This window comes from Saimiri boliviensis, assembly GCF_048565385.1.
Source record: "Saimiri boliviensis isolate mSaiBol1 chromosome 19 unlocalized genomic scaffold, mSaiBol1.pri SUPER_19_unloc_2, whole genome shotgun sequence".
Lineage (NCBI taxonomy): Eukaryota > Metazoa > Chordata > Mammalia > Primates > Cebidae > Saimiri > Saimiri boliviensis.
The window spans coordinates 75,678-92,375 of NW_027412503.1; the positions used below are offsets into that span (position 1 = coordinate 75,678).

Consider the following 16,698-nt stretch of genomic DNA (forward strand, 5'->3'; position numbering starts at 1 on the left):
GCTTAGGTTTGAATTTTATTGGCTGTCTTGTTTCTAGGCAGACTACTGCAACTGCCAAGGGGTGGGGGATGGGGGTTGGCTTTAGGTTTGGCGGGTTAAGGCTGAGCAGTGATTGGTCGCCCTGCGCTACCAGGCAGAATAGGGTCTGCAGGCGGACTCCAGGAAGTGAGGGACAAAATGGAGGACTGTGGGTTTTTCTACAAAACAAGACCCATAGCTGGGCTCAGCTTTAAAAAGTATTATCTGAGATTCACTTTATGAAACCAAGTTTTATGAAATCCGATTTTGAAAACATATGTAAAAATAATTATTCTTGCTATACTTTATACAAATATTCAGGCCAGGTATAATAGAGACATTTGGTCATATCATGATTTTTCCTTAGTAAAAATGGGAGACTGGAGAGAGAAAAAAATTATACTTTAAGAACTAAGGGCCGGTAGCGGTGGCTTACTCCTGTAATCCCAGCACTTTGGGAAGCTGAGGTGGGCGGATCACAAGGTCAGGAGATTGAGATCCTTCTGGCCAATATGGGGAAACCCCATCTCTCCTAAAAATACAAAAAAATTAGCTGGATATGGTGGCATACACCTGTAGTCCCAGCTACACTGGCGGCTGACGCAGGAAAATCACTTGAACCCAGGAGGTGGAGATTTCAGTGAGCCAAGATTGCACCACTGACAGTGTGGGACTCCGTCTAAAAAAAAAGAGGTCCAGGTTCAACCTCCAAGGGTTGGCCTCTGTCTGCAGGAAACCTGGAACCCCCATCTAACAGAGGAGGCCCCAGGCTGGAGTCAGGAAGCCTTCAGAGTCACCAGGTCAGTAGATCAGAGCTGGAAACATAGAGCAGGTGGAAGCCCTGGACTCTTCTAGTGAGGGCTGAGAAGCTGGGGTAGGAACACATTCCATGGGCAAATGCACACAAGGGGTCCCTGGGCCCCTTCCCCTGCCCAGTGACTGCCAAGTTCCTAAGGAACTTCTGAGGCCTGAGACCCAGGGACATACTACCTGATCATCACCCCCACATCTTTCTGCCAAGATGAGACAATGCCCAGTGCAGGCAGGTGGTCTGGGATTGGGGTCTGGGGTGGGGTGCATGTTCCTAACTAGCAGGTGCCCTTACATAAAGCTGCCTGAGCTGGTTGCACCATCACTTGTTAGTCTACCTATGTGTGGCCTAGATTCAAAGGCCCAGTTGTCCATTCTGGCTATGCCATTCCCTGGATCCTCTGCCAGACCCAATAGTGTATAAGGAGTTTGAATAACTTTGCTTTTAGATCCTGAATAAGAAGCTTTATTGTTACTAGATTTTATCTGTAAAAACATTTTCTGCATTTTCAATGAGATTTGACTTACTAATTTTGGATAAAATCCAATTGGTTTATTTTAAAAACGGAAAAATTTTTGTTTTTTAGGTAATGATTTTCTAAAGTGCCCACAAAACTTGGCAAATAGGCTTGCCATGTTACACTATTAGTATAGGCTTGCTGAATTTGAATTTTTGTAAGAGGCACTATTATTCTTATGGTATTAAATCCATGCACTTTTACAACTTGAGACCTCCCCATTCCAATCAAAGTTGCAATTCAGTCCAAATACAGAGTGTGAGTGCTACTATGAAGTAAAAACAGCCACTCCACTAACTCCTGATTTTTGAATAATAACTCCTAAGAGATTATTACTAAGAGAGTATAAGATAGTGTTAAATAGGGAAAATTAATAATGTTAAAGGCTTTTTATGATTAATTTTACTTACTTGAGCCTTATGAATTTTTTTCTTCAATTACTTGCAATTCCATTTTAGCTTTTTAAGTTAATTCTTGAGGACTATGCAGACTGGAATCTTCTCAAAGAATAGAAAACAAATTACTCATAGCATAAGTTGAAATGGCTAAAGTAGGTCTTATCTAATTGATATTTCAAAGTAACTTCTGGAAATTATTTAGAGTTTTTAAATTATCTCTTCTGATGAACACCTTTTGAAGTGACATAGTGGGGGGTTTTTTTGTCGTGTTTTTTTTTTTTTTTTTTTTTACCAACATGCACAAATACGAATAAGGAGTTGTAGTTTGAATTTTATCTGGAGCTACGATTAACCTAGTACATTGAATGGATTTCTTTTTTTAAATGGTTATAGCATTGTATAAGTAACTCTTTATTTGGTGCAGTACAAAGAATATTATATAATGAATAATATAGCACTGAGGAAATTTTTTTCTAGTGGGCTTAATAGCTGTGTCCACATAAGTTTGACAAACTGTGGAACTGTTTAACATCCCTTGGGGAAGCACTTTTCAATAATACTTTTAGGCAGGTTTTTGATGAGTGTATTAGGAAAAGTGAAGGCAAATTGCTTACAGTTCTTTTCTGCCAAAGGAATCGTAAAAAAAAAAAAAAGAAAAGTAAAGAAAAAAAAGAAAGTCCTTCAAATCAATAATAGTAGTAGACAATTTTTTTGAATCATAGTGGGTAAAAGTAGTATAGCTGCATTAATTGCTCTGAGATCTGTTAACATTTTTTATTTTTTAGATTTCCTTTTTATTACAAAAATAGGACAGTTTTAAGCTAAAAATGTGGGAACTACATGTTCTTTTTCTAATTGTTTAGCAACTACATTTAAAAAAAATTCCAGTTTTTGTAAGTGGCCATTGTTCTATCAAAATTGGTTTATTATCTAACTATTTTCAAGCTATTGGTTTTGGAGGTTTAACAATGGCTGTCATTAAAAATGATATTCTAACCATGTTGAGAACTTTGTCCCTTAACTTCTAATGATTCTTTTAGACCCTGTAAATTTTTTTCTATTCCCATTTCAGGCACATAGCCCATGGCCTCCATTATTTGTTGATTTTGGGAGCTATACGATTGTTCAGGTATTAAGACTTTGGTTCCCCACTGCTGTAATAAGTTTCTTCCCCACAAGTTAATAGGAATCTGAATTACAGTAGACTGAATGGGGCCCTTTGCATGGTAAGATAAGACTGCTTTGATAAACTTCTGAGGCCTACCCCACTCTGACTATATTAGAGTGAGCATTTTATACAGGCCAAGAAAAGGGTCAGTGCTGAACAGAAATAATTGAGATATTTGTGCTAGTATTAACTAAACCTTTAAGTTTTTTTTCTATGAATAGTGACTTTACATGCTGGGTGTTTATCTGTAATTTGATATATCCAGTATGCAGCTTTGCCCTGCTTATTTGTACTTCCAAATCCTCCAATTCTTTCATCTTTGCTTTGACCTAATTTGATGTAAGGTAAAAGTAACATTTGTGCTATGCGTTTTTTAGGTTTAGCACTGCAAGTATTGGAAAATGACATACAATTTGCATTCCCCCTGTAAAATTACTATTAATAGCTTCTGTATGAAATTTTATCCCTTTAGTATTAAGGCTAGGTTTTTCTAAAAGCAAAACCACTGTTTCTGTAGGTAAGGGCTTACAAACTCCTGCTGGTATTTTTTCGTGGAGGCTCCCCAGGTAAAATATTTACTTTCTGAGTGCTACACAAATTTGCTGCTGCGCTTTTATTGGTGGCAGGGGACAAACATTGTACAGAGATAAGAGAGTAACTTAAGCAGGATAGGACCCAGTTGGAATCGGGTTTCCTTCCTTATTAAATTTTGAATGACATTGATTAGCCCAATTATTTTTCTTTATTTTTTTACACTTGGGGCAAATGTCTGGTTTAGTATTTTTTGTTGTTACCCTCGGCTGAGGTCCTGTTCTTAGATTTTGTCTGCAGTCCTTTTGGTGTGTTCCTTTCTTCCAGAATGGAAACAAGCTCCAGGAAATGCAGCAGTCCCATTGTTTACCCTCAATCCTGCCATAGTTGGCACTAATAATGTAGCCTTATGTAAATTTCCTCCATTGCCATCATGAGCCTTAATATAGTCCATTAAATGAGCTATCCCTTTAAAAGGCTGCTTAGCAACATGACATTTTGTATTAGCATTATTGATTGCCTTGTTTAAGTTTCTTTAGAAATTTAAATGGCATTTAAATGGAAAAGGCTTCAATGTTACCTAAAACTGTCCCTGCTCATTTTGGGGGTGCATTATAACTGGAAACTGCTATCCCTCTAAATTTTCATCTTTACCAGCCTGCTGAATCCCAGCCTGAATAGACAATTACTGCTGTGGAAGGCCGGTATAGAGCCACTGGAGCAGCAAGCTTTGCTTTTTGAACAACGTTTAAGTTTTCCAACAGGGAAATATCAGGTAGGTTTGGCCATTTTACTTTTTGAGAATGGGCTTAACAGTTTTACTTTTTAACTTAACTGATATTACTTCCATTTGGTTTAAAGCTTTTCTTTAAAGGGTGTAGTTTTACATGCTTAGCTTCTACTTGCTTTTTAACTAATTTATGGGCTAGATGTAATTTCTTCCCCTTTAGAAGCTACTGCTTTAATTAAATCAGATTTTAAAAGAGTTATCTCAGAGATAACAAAGAAATTATTATTAGAATTTAAATGTTACTTAAACCTTAGCGGAGAATTACAATTTTGGATGTTACTTGTTTACAAAGAACACACAAAATTTTGCTGTGGAACACCTGCGGAGAGCAGCACGCAGCTATTTGGACCTGGCCCCACATGGCTGCTGCTTGCTGCGTTCTGCTTGTGTTCTGCTTGTGGTACTCACTACTGAGCCTGGGCCACAGTTGTGGCCTTGGGCTGAGTCTGTTCGCTTGAACGCTGCTTTGACCTTTCTTTGCTGCTGAGCTGTTACCATTTTTTTCTTTTTCTTCCCTGCCCTCCCCACCCCTGTAATGCTATTAAAGTTAGAAATACCTGTAATGCTATTAAGGTTAGAAATATAGCATATGAAAATCTGTTGATTCTTAAAAATGTATTTTAAATTTCTGGGCTTAAATGTGTAACAACATAAACATTTGACTAATTCTGCTGCCATAATTAATATGGAAGCTTCAGTTTAATACAGTTACACAGATCTGAAAAAACAATTGCTCTAAAGCTAACAACGGCAATGAGAAAATTATCAGAATAATTACCGTCGCGTTAATATCTGCACACAAAATGTTTAGAATAGTAAGCTAGGATTTGAACCTAGGCAATTTGGTCTCAGAGAGAAAAAGTGTTCTGTTCCCAGTGAGTTCATAGTCAAATAGGTGCTGGGAGAGGAGGAAAACGAAAATGAAGTCACACAGATGAATGCATGCTGTAATTCTGGACAATTTTAGGAAGGAGTGGTATATGCTACTAAAAAAGCCTGAGGTTGCAAGATTTGACTTATCTAGAGGAAGATGAAGGCTTGGCTGTTGCCTGACTTGTGAAGAATGCATAGGCCTTTTTAAGTAGATAAAGCTGTAGGGTGGGGGCCTGGAAGAGCTTTCCAAGCAGAAGACTGAGCTTCTGCAAATGGCCTGTGGCAATCTGTTTGCTTAGCCTGTATGAACAGAGAGAAAGAAGGCTATCCTGGCCAGATGACAGGAAGTAAAGGGAGCTGAGTCCTGAATGAGGTGGGAAAAGGTGGAAGCCAGACCAAGGTGTGAACGTTTTGTACTGTATTTCCATAAGAGCTCTGGGCAATATGTTAAGCTCTGGGTGACTTGGTAAGATTGATGTTCCAAATGATAAGTCTGGCTCTAATGGAGAAAACAAGTTGGAGTAAGGCAAGAGTAGAAGCCAGTGACCTGGTGTGAGAATGATATACTGGAGTAGACTGAGGTTTGTTGTTAGGCTCTTAGGTGACAGGTGTGATGAGGGGTAATGGAGGTAAGTAGAGATATTTCACATGTATTTAGGAGATAAAAGTTTTAAAAACGATGCTGCATTGAATGTTGGTATGAGAAGGCAGGAGATTGAAAGACCCCAATGTGTCTATATATTCTTTATCTTTTCCAACCTCTGGGATTGATTATAATGTCTTTGGAGTCTTGTGAAATAGTGCTTCTTAAACTGAAGCTCTTGATTCTCCTTACTTCTGTGGAGATCCTGACTCAGGAGGTTTTGCTTGAGGATCTAAAATTTGGAAATTTAGAGCCATTAGTCTTGTTTTGGATTTTTGAGGTATCTTGTTTGAACATTCTTACGTTCAAGCACATTTGGAAAATGCTGATATAGACAGTGTGTAAGATAGTCAGTGATTCTCAATATTGGCTACACATTAGAGTTGCCAGGGATGCTTTTAAGAATATGTATGCCAGGGCCCTACCTGAAACAATTAAATCAGAATCTGTGAGTTGAGCCTGGATGTTGATATTTTAACAGGTGATTGGGATATGCAGCCAGTATGAACCTCTGAGTTAAATTATAATTTTAGAAAGCATGTGGAAAAAAAACTGGGATAATATGAAGATAGAAGCATGCCAGGCATATATTAAAAATGATTTGTAAAGCACAACATGGACAAATTACTCAAAATAAAATCAATAAAGTAGTAAAGGTACTGAATTATGCTGTGTCCACTGGGATATTTTCAACCTTTTCCAAATGACTATATAAAATTATTCTTCCATCTTCCTGCAGGAATTATTAAATAGTGTATATAGTACTTGATATACTTCTCTAAATTGGACATAAAGCAAATGTCTTAAATTGAGAGAAACTCTTCATGAAAAGAATCAAAGTATTCAAATGAAGATAAAGTAACTTTGGCCATTTAGCATGATCTGAGGTTATTTATAAAATAAACCAGGAAGAACTATCATTTCTGTACTCGTAAGCTTTGTATTTTTACTTCTCAGTAAATTTTATGTTAAAAGACATTAATACTTGCTGTTTGTTATTGGATACTTATGTCCATTGTTGAGAATGCTTTGCATTTAAAGCAAAGCACAAATAAAAATATAACTACAAAAATGATTTCTATAATTAAGTTAAAAAATTAGAATGCCCGAGACCTAAAAGTTATTCTCATTCGCAGGTGATATAAAGAGAACAACTTAGTTAGGTGACCCAAGCTTTAGAAATGCAAAGGTCTCTAGAGGGATTCCTGGCTTTACATTTCTATCAGTCAATCAATCTGGCTATCATTCATCTATCAAACAATCAAGTTATACTCAATCCTCAAAAACTGCATATTTAAAAGTTAAATATATATATTTAAATCATAGAATGTAATGTTTTGACATATTTACAAACTTGTGAACCCCTTGCAACAAAAATAATGAACATATCCTTCAGCTCCCAGAGTTTACTCATGTATCTCTGCAATCCTTTGCTCCCACATTTCCTCATTCCCCATTCTTCATACATACAGAATATACTCCTTTTTTGTCCTGTTTTTTGTTTCATCCAGAAAAAATATTTTGAGATTCATCCATATTGTCGCTTATACTGATAATTCATTTCTTGTTATTGCTAAGTAGTAGTCCATTACATATAATCACCTCAGATTTTCTATATTTCTTGATGGATATTCAAAGCATTGCTAGTTTTTGGCTATTACAAATAAAACTGCTATGAACATCCATATACAACGTTACATACAAGGTTAAAGGAGAGCAGTATCAGAAAGAATATTTTCTTTCAGAACTTTGGAGTAGAATGGCTGAATCAAATGGTAAGTGTATGTTTGACTATTTAAGAAAATACCAAAATATTTCATGAAGCAGCTGTATCATTGCACATTCCCACCAATGTTTTTCCCATAGACAAACCCTCCAAAGGCCTGGATGGATAAACCTGTCTGTAAATATTTCAGAATTCATGTGAGGGAGGGAGACTGGATCTGGTACTCTCAGTAAACACTGTTTCTAGCATGGCACCTCACTTCAGCTTTTACTGTGCCTTCACAACCTGGATTCTGACACTCTTTGACCCAGTTTCTACAGAGAATAAATTAATTATCTCCTGAGACATAAAAAAGAGGAAATTACTTGGTTGCATGAAGTCAGAGAAAGAGACACAGAATCCAGTTGTCCTTTTACAGACACCTAGGCAATGCTTCATTTTCAGTGTCATGATCCCTAAGCCCCATAACTTCAGAAATACCTGGCATCTTCGATGTCTAAAATTTTCCAGGATTCTAAAAGATAAGTTAGCTTATTTCTCATTGGAATCTTGCTTAGCTTCCACTTAGGCAACACCTTTCTCCTTTCTGTAAAGTCAGCTATCACCTAGCAATTTTTCCTCTTCCAAAAGTTGGTTAACATCTCTTGCTCTGTCACTTAATATGGTATTATATTTCTCTTATTGCTTAGCTGACACTTCAGCAATGTTTGGAGAGGGAGCAGACATAAACAACTGTATTGTTACATCTATGCAAAGTAAAACAGCGAAAACCTTTCATGCATGTTGGTTATTAGACTTGGCTACTCCAAGTCTCCTGCCCCTTCTAAGATCTCTGAATGTCTCCCATGATTTAGCAACGAATGAGGTAATGTCTTATGTAATAGGGGGGCTTCTAGGCCCCTGATCTAGCACTTAGCTGTTTATTTTGATTGGGTGGCATGTGTTCTGATTGATCTGTAAGTTTTCTTGAGTAGTTGGCATCTGGTTCTGATTGATCCTGTCCATAATATACTCTGCTAAATAATTTTGATATCACTCTTGAATAAAGGAACTCTAACCCATATCATCTGAGGAGGAATTCAATGAAATGAAGTATGAGGTTAAGAGAGTAGAGTTAGGAAGGATATTTTAATTATTTTAAAATACAGTAGGACTTAGTGACATGTTCAAAATAAACCATAGATTTAGATGTAGGGAAGAATTAATTTCAATATGAACATGAAACTTCTAAAGGTTAAACCTTATCAAAGTTCAAATGAGCAGTTCTATTTTTTCCCTAACTTTGGGAAGAATAATGTAGCTACAATTATATCTATCTCTAATATGTTATATACAACATAATACATGATTTTAAAATATAACATATATTCTACGTTTAGACTATAAGAGCAATGCAGCCTTTTACAGCAGCACGTGCTGAAAAACTTAGCATAGGAAAGTCTGAATAAGAGGCTGGGCATGGTGGCTTATGCCTGTAATCCCAGCACTTTGGGAAGCTGAGGTGGGTAGATTACTTTAGCCCATGATTTTGAGTGGGCAACATGGTAAATCCCCATCTCTACTAAAATACAAAATAATAATAATAATGATAATTAATAACAAGTAGCTGGGCGTGGCAGCCTGCACCTATAATCAGAGCTACTCAGGAGGCTGAGGTACAAGAATTGCTTGAGCCTGGGAGGTGGAGGTTGCAGTGAGCTGAGATCATGCCACTGCACTCCAGCCTGGGCGACAGAGTGAGACTGTCTCTCAAACAACAACAACCAAAAAAAAAAAAAAAAAGGAAAGAAAGAAAGAAAAAAAAAAAAGTAGGAATAAGAAAACAGAAAACTCTGTCATTTTATAACTGAGAAATGATGATGATATATTATTTCCATGTAATTAGTTTTTTTTTAGTAAAATAAATAAATTTGTCCTTTGAGGTTTTCCTACCTTATGTATTTGACATTTGAGACCTTATTTAAAATATCTACCTTAAAATGATTTTCGATCACAGGAGGCAGTCCATTCTTTTATCCAAGAAAATTCTGGAAATCCCTAAAATGTATGTATACAATATGCATAACATGTACTGCAAATTGACCCATTGGCTGTGTTTGCGAGTTGTTTTGTTGGATTGTATTCTGATTTTGTTTTAAATCTGTGGAATTCTTAGAGTACTTCACTAAATCCAGTGGTTTCTCTGCATCATACTCTTCCTCCATCAGTTTACTTACAGGATGAATATAAACCCCTCATTTAATTTCCCCAAATTATATTTCAGGTGAGGCTATGCTGTGTCATAGAACTTGAGTAAATGCAGATACATAGAGTAAAATAGAGGAAGTATATTGCACTGCTATTAGAAATAGTTTCTCTTAGTGTGTAGATACTAAACAAACCAGAGAGTTCATGCCTTCCTCCTGGTAGGTTGCTGCTCAGTCAGGGACATCTCAGCTCCATCAGAAAGTAACTTCTGCCATCTGGTACCACGTATACCAGGAGACAATCTTCCTGGATGCCAGAAAGAATACCAGGTCCCCTCCCCTGTTGTCCAAGGAAGTCGTGCTTATTTAATGATCTCGTATGTTTGACAGTGATAGTAGCCATTCCTTCATAAAAACCGCATACCCCACCTATGATGATGTGGTTAGACTTTCCAGACCCAAGAAACACATTCACGATAGTCGCTATACATTTCTAAAAGATAAAACTATTTAGTCTTAACTTCATATGTAATACCAACATACGACTAAACATAGTTCATACTATGTTTAGTTTGGACTGAATATATTTATGTGGGGATGGGGGGAAAAGGATCTAACTTTCCAAAGGCAAGTGATCCTAAAAGTAAGAATACTCAATTTACATTCACATACAGGATATATAATATTTCCACCTGCAGCTTCTGCACTGAAAATTGTTGAGATTCCATAGTTTTTCAAAGTCAATATACTTGCTTTATATTTGTGTAACTAAAGAATCTAGTCCTGTGAGTGTTTTTTTTTTCTAAAACACTCTATTACAGAAGTAAATTAAAGTTTTTTCCAAGGAAAAGAAAGCTGCTAGAAATGTGTTATTTTTTTATTTTTATTTTTAAATATGTTTATTGAGTTATAATTCATATATCATGCAATTAATTCATTTAAAGCATACAGTAATAGCTTCTAGTGTATTAATAGATGTGTACAACTATCACTACAGTCAACTGTAGTTTTCATAATCTGAAAAAAGTTTCCATGCCCTTTATTTATACACTCCCATTGCCCAATGCCTCCATCCCTAAGCAATCCCTGATATATTCTCTGTCTCTGTAGAATTGTCTATGCCAAACATTTCAGTAAAAATGTTGTATAGTGATGTATATTAGTTCATTCTCACATCTCTATAAAGAACTGCCCAAGACTGGGTCATTTATAAAGGAAAGATTTAATTGACTCACAGTTCTGCATGGCTTGGTGGAGCCTCAGGAAACTTAGAATCATGGTTGAAGGGGAAGTAAACACGTGCTTCTTCACACGATAGCAGGAAAAAGACTTGTCAAGCAAAAGGTGAAAAAGCTCCTTATAAAACCTTCGGATCTCACGAGAATTCACTCACTATCACTAGGACAGCATGAGAGTAACCACCCTCATGATTAAATTACCTCCCACCAGATCCCTCCCACCACAGAGAGGGATTATGAGAACTACAGTTTAAAATGAGATTTGGGTGGGGACACAGCCAAACCGTATCACAATGTAAGGTCTACTTGAGTGACTCCTTTCACTTGGCATTATGTTTTCAAGGTTAAATTTGGTGTGTATCACTACTTTTTTATGGATGATAACCATTGTATGGCTACCACATTTTAAAATTCATCAAGGTGACATGTGGAGGGTTTCTACCTTTTGACTACTGTTAGTAATGTTGCTATATAAATGTAGGTACAAATATTTGTGTGATCACAGATTTTTATTCCTTTAGGTACATACATAGGAGTGAAATTTCTGGGTCATATGTAAGTGGTAGCATAAGTTTCATTTTTCTTAAAGGTAAAATTATGATATGTACTTTGGTGCCAATTTTATACGTATGTATATATACACACATGTATCTCACATGAGATATATGCTATTTATAGTTAAAGAGAAAAGGATAGAGATAAAAAGCACTGATAAGCCTACCATTTTGTAAAATATACTTTCAGCTCTTTCAGGTGTACATATCAATAATACATCCAAGTTTCTGTCATAATGTAGATAGTTTTAGATGCTTCCTTTGATGCTTAACATGATCATGGAAATTGGATTCATTATTACATCATGCAAATGTATCATAGTTTATTTAACTGATTTCCTACTACTGGACATTGTGTTCATTTCAAAACCTGGTATTATTAATACTTATTTTAATATATAGAGTTGGTGCATACATTTTGGTCCTTGGAATAAATTCTCAAGAGTGGGATTGGTGGATCAAAGATGAACATATTGCTACATATTGCCCATTTGAATCACACAATTTTAAGGTCTTGTAAAACAAGGTCTTGTAAAACAAGTTTTTTTTTTTGTTTTTTTTTTTTTTGAGACGGAGTTTCGCTCTTGTTACCCAGGCTGGAGTGCAATGGCACTATCTCGGCCCACCGCAACCTCCGCCTCCTGGGTTCAGGCAATTCTCCTGCCTCAGACTCCTGAGTAGCTGGGATTACAGGCACGCGCCACCATGCCCAGCTAATTTTTTGTATTTTAGTAGAGACGGAGTTTCACCATATTGACCAGGATGGTCTCGACCTCTTGACCTCGTGATCCACCCGCCTCGGCCTCCCAAAGTGCTGGGATTACAGGCTTGAGCCACCGCGCCCGGCATAAAACAAGTTTTTATAAAACCTGAATGAGAAAACATATGAAAGGGCACTATCTAAACCAGGGTAGTCCTCATGTAATTATTTGAGCAATTCGAGTTGTGGGGAGAGAGTGGTATTGTGATAGAAATTTAAAAAAAGAAAAGAAAAGAAACGATGTGAAGCATCAAAGAGAAATGGTGAATAATGGAAGCAATGCTGATAGTTTGACTCAGAATGGTAGAAACTAAATGGCAAGAGAGATGATGTGGAGTTGGCTGTAGTAATATTTTTCTAATCTTGGTTTTCTAACAAAACATCTGTGCTATTTTTAATATAAGCCACATTTAATTAAGTACATGTAAACACAAAAACATATAGCAACTGTTCTTTAGCAAATGATGGTGGCTCTGTTGGGTTGTCCACAGAGAAAATATGTCTACTCTTTCAGTTTATGGAGAAAATACAGCTAAATCTTACCCTAATGAACCAAGGTAATTGGAAAGGAAGTCAAACAAAAAGTAACAAAGTCTTTATTTATTTATTTATTTATTTATTTATTTTTGGCGAAGATGTGTGCGAAACAAGAGAAAATTCTCATACAGAAGACAATAATTTAAAAACCAGTAAGCATTGCTTCAAGTCCTTTCTAAGAAGCAAAACCTAAAATATGGAGGAGAACGTAGATCTTATATCTATGTTCTAGATCTTAGACCTATGTTATTATAGATCTGTGTTCTCCTTAGATCTCAATACTGTTGCAATATTTCCTAAGGTTCTGAAGAAGTTGGTTCAACAGAAGGAATGTAGCAAAAACATTAAAGTTCGTCAATGTTTTGTTTTGAAAGTGGGTAGCCTTCACAACTTTTATTTGCATTATCTATGTTTGTCTCACATGTGAATGTATATATTCAATGACATTTTTATTGCTTACTTTTTTTAACTTCTATGTTATGAGAACTGAAATTTTTCAGACATGCTTTTCCACACCTTTTTTTTAGAAATACAATTTCTGTGTTTGAAGACGTCTGTGTTGGAGAAGACTTCCCAGAGGCAGGACGGACATAAGTTGGTTTAAAGGATGCATTTGCTTCCCTAGCCTAAAAATCAAACAATACATGAAGTAAACCAAAGCTCTGTTCTCAGATTTGGAACACAGCACTTCTGGGACTGTTTCTTGGCAGCCTCTATAAATACATATAAGCTCACGTTATAGTGTGGCATAGCAGGAAATTCTAGAAGTTAGTGGTCAGAGTTAAGAGAAAGAGCCAGATGCAGTGTTATGAACCTGTAGTCCCAGCTACTCAGGAGGCTTGAGGTGGGAGAATGGCTTTAGCCCTGGAAGTTGGAGGCAAGCCTGAGAATTTGAGACAATCCTGGACAATACAGTGAGACCCTATCTCTTAAAAAAAAATTAATAAAATGAAACAAGAAGAGGATCTAATGTAGCTGAATATTGAGAAAGTGCAGAATACACAGAGCCCAAAAGGGGAGATATTTTACATAGGCAAGTGACTCGAGGCATTTTCTGATTGGTCTTCTCCATGCTCCTTGCCCAGCAATCTCCATGGCATTCACCTGAAAGCCACCATGTCAGTGAGTAGTTATGGGTGAAAGGCATTCTGGAGGTCTTGGGGAACATGGCTAAAATGGGCTTACGACATTCTCCCAATTCATGTCACTTACTTCTCCTAAATCCATTTTCTGTTGGCACCACTTATATTACTTCTTCACTAAGTGTCTGCATTCATAAAGTTCCTACCATAAAAATAGGAATCTGTTTTCTTTAGAAGATCACAGATTCTCAAGGAACAAAACAATGTAACAGTGATTAAAAGTTCATATTCAAAAGGCAGTTACTGGATATTTCTTTTCTCAGCTAAATGTAATGTTCACTTATCTTGACTTTTAAGTAGCAAAGAGTAGGGATCCTTAACATAAATCTCAATGTCTAATCTCTAAATTAAATGTATTTAACCAGATTGTCAATAAAATTAATTTTAGCTGCAAATTCTGATGATCTTGTGTGATTTCCTAAAACAAACACAGAATTATTCAAGTATTGAACTCTGATAAAAAATGTGCACTGGCTTCCAATTGCCCTGGTTTTAGACTGGCATTTAAATCTATTTGACTGATTTGCCCCCAGTCTTCTATTCTAGCTTGCTTCCTACCATTTCTCAATATAAATCCTCCACTGACTCAGTCAGTCTCCTAGTTATTCTACAAACATAACTTTTCTTCTCTTTTCATCCTGTGTGCTTTCTCCTTCCTGTAACACTCATTTTCTTATCCAAATACTACTATTTTTATTCTAGAGCCATATTAATCTCTTCTTTGCTCTTTGGGAAGACTGGGACCTTGGAATGAGAGGATCTTTAGTAGTGTAACCACTTTGGACCAGTTATTTACAACTTCTGTAGGCTTTAATTTTTTCATTTGAAAAAAGGGGCTCATAAAAGTACCTGGCTCATAAACGTTTTGTGAGGTTTCCTTGAAAACACTTAACTTGTTGGCACACAGTAAACATTCAGTGGATGATGATGTTGAGAAAGATGATGAATCTTGGCTTATGTAATTGTGTATTTGGTCTTTGTCAGGATAGACATGCCTTATGTTTTAATTCATATCAGTATGAAAGATCAGGGGGTCTCACTGTATTGTTAAATTTTTCTTTCTATACACCAGTGTGTGATTTTTAAAAAAATTTCCGAATATCCCCTTCCACCTTTGTGAAAAAAATAAGCTAATCTCTATGAGAAAGAAAGTCTCTCAGTGTTTGACAGAAAGCAGCCAATTTCAGAACTACAACTTCTCTGGCTGTCTCCTTAGCTGTGCTTTATTTCTCAGAGTTCTGAGCCCATTCCACTTTCTCTTCAATCCTCCCTGGCTCACAGTAGTAAACTGAAGCATGATTTATTAAAGTGGAATGAAATAATTATATCATGCTTCTTGCCTGCAAGCACATGAGTTTTGATGCCTTTCAAGATGTATTAGACGGGCAGGTGGTTGGTAATCATCCTACTCTGCCTCATCGGGTGACATTTAAATAATCACACTCAAATCTGCAGTAACTACAGAGGAGCTTTTCAAGTGAATTATTATTTACTTCATACTACAGTTTAATGATTAGGCATACAGATAAATAAGGGAACATTTTCATGACATCCATGCTATTGAATGCAGTGAACATCGAGAAAGCAACTTGATTTCTAAAAATTCCTACAGTTACCAGTGAACAAAAAGAACACAACTGAATGGGGAAATTTTCAATTCTTTTCCAGATTCAGGTTGTCTGGCAGCTTATTTTTAGAGATGCCTAGGACACTGAAATAACCGATGATTCATAGGAAGATTCTTTTTTGACTTGCAATTATGTCCACAAAAAATATAGAGTTAAAAAAAAATTAACCTGGACTACTAGAATATTTTCCCTGAAGATCTCTCAGTAGAATGGGGAAGACATTTTTATTTTCAGTAATTATTTATGTGGGTTCTATTACTATTCACCATGTTAAAAATTAATACTGAGAAATGCTTAAAATATGTGTACAGTTATCTTAATATAATTTATATTTTAAGTGTCTATGAAAAATAATTTTATTTTTCAGTAATAATGATGAGTAATATTTTTATTGTATAAATGTAAGGTGTACAACATGTTTCCGTATACATCTGCATGGTGAAGTGCTTTTAACAGTCAAATACTTTAATAAATTACTACATTATCTTCCATAGTCACCTTTCCTTTTGACGTGTGTGTATGTGCGTGTGTGGTAAGAGTATCTAAAATTTATTGTTTTAACAAATTTCCAGAGTATACAATGTAATATCATCAACTATGATGCTTATGCTGTATGCTAGTTCTCTACCCATATTCATCCTGTGTAAATAAAAAATTCATACCCTTTGGCCCACATCTCTCATTTCTCCTGTACCTTTCCCAACTACCATTCTACTCTGCTGCTTTGTGTTTATGATTATGTTTTTAAGATTCCACATATAAGTGAGTTCGTGTAGTATTTGTCTTCCTATATCTAGCTTATTTTACTGAACATAATTCATCCACGTTGCTGAAAACGGCAGGATCTCCTTTTTAAGGCCAGATAGTAATCTGTTGTATATGTATACCATGGTTTCTTTATCCATTCCTCTATCAGTAGATGCTTAGCTCATTTCCCTACTTTGGCTTTGAGAATAATTCTACAATAAGCATGGACACACAGATATCCTTATAAGGTGGTGATTTCATTTCCTTTGGGGATATATCCAGAAGAGGGATTACTATGGTAATTCTACATGAATTGCTATATGGTAGTTCTACGTTGAATTTCTTTTAGGAAGCTCTGTAAAGTTTTCCAAAGTGGCTACCTAAATCTCCATTCCTACCAACAGTTTGTAAGTGTTTCCTTTTCTCTACAC

General features: G+C 36.1%; 1 long non-coding RNA gene across 1 annotated transcript in view; it reads left to right on the forward strand.

The window, feature by feature from the left end:
* Positions 1-16,698, forward strand: part of LOC141583273 (uncharacterized) — a 69,606-nt gene that overhangs the window by 39,149 nt on the left and 13,759 nt on the right. The window contains exon 3 of the long non-coding RNA XR_012515952.1: positions 4,101-4,218. This is a non-coding gene — a long non-coding RNA (uncharacterized LOC141583273). The remainder of the gene's footprint in view (positions 1-4,100; positions 4,219-16,698) is intronic.